At 37.3% G+C, this 6000-nt stretch overlaps 1 protein-coding gene across 5 annotated transcripts in view; it reads left to right on the forward strand.

The window, feature by feature from the left end:
• The window catches only part of MEIS2 (Meis homeobox 2), a 195054-nt gene that overhangs the window by 130737 nt on the left and 58317 nt on the right, over positions 1-6000 (forward strand). The window lies entirely within an intron of this gene.

A 6000-nucleotide genomic window follows, 5' to 3' on the forward strand; every position in this document is an offset into this window, starting at 1 on the left:
TTCTATAAGGTTTTTGAGTCTAAGTGTGTTTCTCAGGTATTTTGATTAGCAAGTTTATATTCATCTCTCTTAAGAGTTTCACCTTTACCTAAAGAAACAAACTGAAATTCACTCTCTGAGTGGTATTTTTAAGAAACATTATAAAAATTCTACCTTGTACTTTGCTTTTCTAATTTAGATATAAAAATTTCACAGTTCCATATACATTGCATGCTTAAACCTCAATCTTGCAAGTTAGTTGATTTTTTTAATCTATTGGGATCACAACTCCGATCTACTTTTTAAAAAGTCCCAAATCCTCAAGATTTTGTCGTATTTGAGCAGAGTCTGTAGATGTAGATTGAAGCAAAATAGTTTACCTCCTCTTCTTCCCCCGCCCCCAACCCCCTCCTCTTCCTCACCATCCCGCTCTCAAAAAATAAATAATTATTTTTACCTGGAAGGGGTAAGAGAGTAAACTGAGAAAATTTCAGATAATCTAAATTGTGCCATAAATGTTAGTCAGGACTAATATAGTGTCTCTAGAAACTGAAAGGTAAAAGTGGCTGGATTTAGGTAAAGCTAGATGGAAGGGCAGAAATGTGCAGGAATCTATTCTTTATAGCTATTGCTCTGCTTCTGTCTGTTTAGGAGTAATTCTCAGTCAGACTCTCCCCGTTTGGTGGCAACAATGGCCATCAGCAACCCCAAGCACACATTCTACTGACTGAGTAACCCCAGTGAAAAGAGAACACCTTTGATTGACAGCCCTACTGACTCCCATTAACCTAACTTGGGTTCCATCTTCTGAGCAGCCTGAATGGTTAATTATGTTGATTGGCTAACCCTAGGTCAGTTGGCCACCCCTGAATGCATCCCTAAAGTAAAATCAAGGTAGTATTACCAAAAGAAAGGGGGAAAGCTACTTCAGTGAAAAACTTTAATGTTAGGGTGGGCAAGTCCTCCACTCTAAGTGTCAGGAGAGTGGGTGGTTATCCCAGCTTTACCACCGCCTGTTTCGACCAGGAGTATGTTACTTAAGCCACATGAGTCTTGGCTTCTTCATCTACAAAAATTAGGTCCCAGAGCAAGGTTCTATTTAAAGACCACTTTGGCTCTATTATTTTGTGGTTCTGATCTCAAGAACTAGGGACAAGGAGAAGACACCCAGAAAATGCAGATTTACAAATAGTAACACAAAACAAGAGATACATCATGTTTCATGTAGAAGTATTTCCGTAGAAATACGAAGTTATCATGGCAGTGAAAGAGTAAAGGGTTTTCACTGTATCCTGAGGTGGTGGTTAGAAGCTCAGACAACTTGAGATGAGGTGTGTGTGTGAGAGAGAGTCAGTGAGGTTCAAAATTAACCATCATAAACTTTATTTTTAAAATCCCCACAGATGTTTTGTAAGCCATAGATAGCTTGTAACCACTTCATTTTACCATTACAGAGACCAGGTCCCAGGCAGAGTCTTGTTCAAGGTGGCAGGACTACGGACAAAGCTTGAATGAGAACTTATGTCAGTTTTTTTTTTTTTTAACTCTTTCTACAAATACTTAGAGACACTGAGACAGAGTGGGGGAGAAATTCAAAAATTTTTAAAAATCTCAAAGCTTTACCCTCAGAACGTTATACTTATTAAAGACAAGGTATGTAAATAAGGCATGACAATGAAGGGCTAAAAATTATAAATACCAAGTAAATTGCTATCTGAATTTAGCGGAAAGCAGATTACCTCCAACTATGAGGATGTGATGGGTTTTAAATATCTTATTTCTTGTTTTATCTCCAAATTTCATTTGCAGGATACATTCTAATCAGAGCATCAGAATTTCTGTTTACATAAGGAAAAGGTGTTAAATTAATGACCAGTGAAGACATTTGACATTCCATGAAAATGCACTTATTTATTCAGGGGTTAAGTCTTCAGCACATCTGCTTGTAACAGTTCGCTGAGCACGGTCCTAGAGCAATAAGGGGTGTTTACCCAGTGCAGCCTCATCGTCCACATTAGGGAAGTTGCTTAGAGGGCTTCATATATTGAGTGGCATCGTCAAACTCAAGGTCACCTGAATTAGCTTTATAAAACAAATAGTATCTTGGGGAGGATTGAGGAGAAGGAAGTGGTAATCATAAGGATCAGTTCCCAAGTATTTGTTCAAACGAAGATCCTGCCCAACAAGTTACTTGATCTTGTGTCTTCATGGCCGTATCACATTGTCACAGAAGTAATTTGACAGTTTGCACAGTGTTCCATAAAGCGCTCATCCAGTAAACTTTATAGAACAGTAAGTGAGTCAAACTCATAGTTAGGAAAGTAACTTAAGAGGCAGGACTGATTCTCGAGATGTCCTGCTTTTAAAAATATCCAGTGAAGAAGTTACAATGACTTAGGAGAGTATCTACTTGTATATTGAAGAAAGTTCAGTCACTATGTTTTTTTAAAAAAATATGAAGTGTATAATTAATTACAATTACAATAAATTATTATAATTTTTAATTAATATTGGATTTAAAAAAAACTGTTTTTTGTGGTACACGTGCGAACAATATAGGAGTGTATAAACAAAAAGTAAAAACCTCCACCCCATGCCCTGCACAACATGACCGTTATTCAGTGTGTGTTTCTCCAGATGTTTTTCTTGCATTACAAGCATAGATGTGTGTGTTTAATCAATTAATTTATTTAGCTATTTATTTATTTTACAAAAACTGATAATCCTTGTTGTTCTACAGTTTACCTTTTTTCACGCAACAATATATGGAGAAAACTCTTTGATGAGAACCTCATTTTATTTAACCTGTGATCCATTTGATAGTTAGGTTGTTTCCAAATACCACCTTTTTCATTTATTGTGTGCTTCTAATTCATGAGATGATTAGAAGTATCGCTTGAAGGATTCTAAAACATACATCAGTATAAATCCTTTCAACATGGAATAAAGTTCATGATAAATTGCTTCCAGTTTGGACAAAAATGGAGACGGGTTAATCACAAAGAAAGATCATTATTAAGTGATTTCATCCAAACACTGTTTCACTGATATATTCTAAGAATACTGTAGATCTATCTGCATGTACTTGATCAACCAGGTTAACCCCAAAAGGAAGAGGGAAAAATAAGAAGGTCTCAGGTCAGTATCTAGAATACAGATAATATCTCACTTCCACATGAGTCTTTAGAAAAAAAGGCAATTAAAAAATATTTTCTGTCTATGTAGAGTCGTGAGCCATACGTGTCTTATTAACTTTTTGAACAGTTGTCAGTTGATATTCAAATTAAAAGGATCTTTCTGATTCCCTTCTATTCAACAGTGGCTTTAAAATTATTTGGGGATGTGAAAAACTCTGACCCAGGCTGATTCTTTCTTGATGAAGGACTTCGTCATCATCACTGTTAACATTACGACCTGTCCTCTTAGGAGTAAGCTGAGCCACCCCTGGGCTGCTGGACCAAAGAAGGCGAGTCCCCAGCAGTGAACAGTCTAAACTATAGCCTTAGTCCAAGAATATGGAGACTGACAACAAATTATTGCCTGTGGTCTACTTCCAGTTTTCAAGTGCAAACATACCAGAGTTTATTTTAAATTTGAGCCAGTCAGACATTTAGCAGCATACATCAAAGAAGAAGTGAAGGCTTCCCATGTTTATTGTTTCAATATGATATCTGTTCTAATAAAGTAGAAGAATGCATATGATGGACCATGTAGTAGAAATTCTCTAGTTCCACAGTTTGGCCTTAAGTATATACATATATTTGTAAATTAATCCAAAACACATTGCCAAGGCTCCAGTTCCTCTGAAAACTGATTGTTTTCCGTCCCTTTTTTAATTTTAGAAATGTAATGGCCGACTGCCAGAACACTTTCAGATAAACGTCCACTCCATGTATAAAAAGGACATAGAATCACGAATGTTCAAAAGCCACAGAACGTTATTTAAATAAGTTAAAGTTATTGTGGTCTTCTCTATTAATTACAAAAAAAAAAAAAAGCCATCTGTACAAGGTGAATTTTGGGAAGGTCCCAATTTTTTTAATGATTGTGGATGGAATTTGCAACGGCTTTCAGAGGGAAAGTACAGCTCAGGGATTCCCGAGATAAAATGTGCTGTTTGTGTAATTTTGTGGTCATTGGACTAAATTTCTATTACAACACTGGGAAGAATTCTTGTTATTCAATCAGAATTTACAGACCTAGTTGAAGGAATTGGGTCTTCACTAAGCTTACCTTTCTTTTCTTCTATGTCATTGATGTCCTAAACCATTGTTTCATCTAAACCTTCTCTGTGTATGTACATATATATGCATGTGTGTGTCTCTGCTTCTGTCTCTCTTTTTCACACACACGCAAACACACACACTCCCCACAACACACACTTTGTCAGAACTGTCTTGGGCAAATGCATGACAGTGGTGAGCAAGACCGAACACACCAAAAAGAAAACCCTGTGTAGAGAGACAGCACACTGGAGACATTACCAGGGCAGCTCTCTACACCCTTGGGATGAGTCCTTATTTTCATTTTCATTTTTGTTATTTGCAGAATTTATTTCCATTGGACAAATAACCTGTACACCTAGGCTTTCAAAATCTCAGAGGCAAAAAAAAGTCAAAAGGTGCCCCTCCCTTGAATTTGGCAGGAAAGTACCAGGACAAGACAGACTAGGGGATCTTTTTGGTCATTTTTCCCCGCAACCAGTGTTTTCAGTCTATTAAAATTTGTACCCTAGGCCCTTTCCAGTTTGAAGCCACCCCAGCGTCTATGATGAGCAGTCCTTCTTGTTTGTGCAGTCATTCATTATCTCCATTACCAAAAGGAGAATAGAGGACAATTACATCGTTTGGACGAATCGGAGTGTTAGGAGGAGTATTTGTCATGGTGGCGGAGTGCAGCACCTGACAGGCCACGATTGATGGCCAGGACTGAGTGTGAGTGGCCAAAGCAGCCTCCTAGGATGCAAATTACTGACTGTGGATTCCAATTTATCCTGTTCATTTTTCTTGCCCGTGCTGAAGACCATTAGTGGTTTTTGAAGCAGTGAAGGGGTCATTACTAATGTGGGTAGGCTCGAAGCAGGAGGGGGAAGGAGGGGAAAAGCCTTCTGTAATTACACCGCTTTCAGGAACAGGCTGGAGGCCCTCGCCAAAAAAATGTCAACACCTCGCAATCAGAAAAATTTATTTTCATTTTATGCTTAACCCATATTAACTCAACATTATCATCTTTCTTTGTTAACATTTGCAGAATATTAAAAGCCTGGCTTCTGTATTAATACAAATCTAGTTAACCCCTTTTGCAATACAGGGGATTTTGTTTAACCTAATGGCACTTGGGTTTGCTAATAAGTAATTGTTCACATTTTGGATAATATCTGCTATTACAGAAGATGAAATACCTGAAGAATAAAATCTTAGATGATTGAAAAACATTCACTCCTTCAAACCCTGGAATGATTAGAATGCTCTGAATGGAATACTTTGTTGTTCCTAATGTCACCCTTTAATACCGTTGATGGGAAATATTTATTATAAAAGCTTTCTAGTTTGTGAATGACTTTGACGTGCTGTATAAAAGTTTACTTTTCTGTTTAAGAAAACCAGTGGATTTAGAGCAGAGACCGATTTAAGAAAGTTTTATAATTAGTACATCCCAGTACAGTGTCTCAGAGGAAATGTATGATTCTAAAGTAACAATCTTTGATTTCAAAATGAGAGAGGAAAGAGATTTGATGATGTGAGGATGGTTCGTTATCAATGCTGGTGAGTTGTGGTGGGATGTAAAGTATTAAAAAAAACCCTGAGACGTATGGCTTCATTCTCTTATTGCCACACTTGAGGGTAAAATGTAAAATTTCTGGATGAAGCTTTGCACATAATTGACTCCTTTTGATGTGTGGGCATTTGCGTGTGACCCTCTGAACCCAGAGCAGGAACCAGTCAAAATGAAAGAATCTTCCACCGTCCCTTAAAGGAGCCAACGTAAATAACCGTCAGTAAACTCTTATAATTGAAGCGG

Source organism: Camelus dromedarius, chromosome 5 (assembly GCF_036321535.1).
Source record: "Camelus dromedarius isolate mCamDro1 chromosome 5, mCamDro1.pat, whole genome shotgun sequence".
Taxonomy (NCBI): Eukaryota; Metazoa; Chordata; class Mammalia; order Artiodactyla; family Camelidae; genus Camelus; species Camelus dromedarius.